Source organism: Octopus bimaculoides, chromosome 14 (genome assembly GCF_001194135.2).
Source record: "Octopus bimaculoides isolate UCB-OBI-ISO-001 chromosome 14, ASM119413v2, whole genome shotgun sequence".
NCBI lineage: Eukaryota > Metazoa > Mollusca > Cephalopoda > Octopoda > Octopodidae > Octopus > Octopus bimaculoides.
The window spans coordinates 45,090,758-45,091,813 of record NC_068994.1 but is presented as its reverse complement, the minus strand read 5'-3'; the positions used below and the strand labels follow the sequence as shown (position 1 = coordinate 45,091,813).

Here is a 1,056-nt window from a genome sequence, read left to right as displayed (position 1 = left end):
GGGGGGGGGGGGGGGGTCCGAGGCTTCCACCTCACCCCACCCCGTTTCTGCAGCTTTGAGTCTCTTCTCCATGACTCCTTATCATCCAAGACTCACATCCATACGTTAGCATCGACCAGATTTAGTCTAACACCATATATATTTATTCATTTATTTATTCAAGGATGGTCTGTTCTGCACAATTAAATACAGCCAATCTCTCTCTCTCTAATAACTGCCACAAGTAAAAATTTTTAAAAAAACATTCTGATGTCAATACGTCCAATTAAAAATTCTTCAAGGCTATGCCCCAGCATGGCCACAATCTAATGACAGAAACAAGTAAAAGGCAAAAAAAAAAAGAAAATTAGGAGAGTGGGTGTTTTGTCCACTTTCAGTAGCAGAGCAAGTACTTGGTGACCCTGTCAGTGCAGGCGCTACTTAAAAGCACTCAGTCCACACTGTGAAGCGGTTAGCATTTGGAAGGACATCCAGCTGTAAAAAACCTTGCCAAAACTGACCTCGCCTGTGCTTGTGCCACGTAAAAATGCACTGAGTCCACTCTGCTGAGTGGTTGGTGTTAGAAAGGGCATCCGGCTGTAAAAATCCTGCCAAAACAGTTACAGAAGTCAGGTGTAGGGTTCTACCTGGCCAGCTCTTGTCAAACTGTCCCACCAATGCCAGCATGGAAGGCAGACGTTAAACAACGACTGCGGTGGCGAAAGAATAACCAATTTATTGCAGATAAATTTTTGACAGCAAAATCTTATATGGACTTCTAAGGGCCATATGGATCCTTGTTGAGAAACACTAGGTTATATAATGGTACTAGTGGTGATGGTGAATGTATGAGGACAGGGAACGGTACAGAACTATGTGGTCAGTGTGTGTGTGTGTGTGTATTATCTGGATGGGAACATCCAGTGGTGGGTGGTGTGGTATATATTGTGGTGGAAGTTTGTTGTTGTTGGCACTCCGTCGCTTACGACGACGAGGGTTCCAGTTGATCCGATCAACAGAACAGCCTGCTCATGAAATTAACGTGCAAGTGGCTGAGCACTCCACAGACACGTGTAC

The 1,056-nt window shown here is 44.6% G+C and overlaps 1 protein-coding gene across 1 annotated transcript in view; it reads left to right on the top strand.

The window, feature by feature from the left end:
* The window catches only part of LOC106884283 (ribonuclease P protein subunit p30), a 33,549-nt gene that overhangs the window by 1,130 nt on the left and 31,363 nt on the right, over positions 1 to 1,056 (top strand). The gene's annotated exons all lie outside the window — the stretch shown is intronic.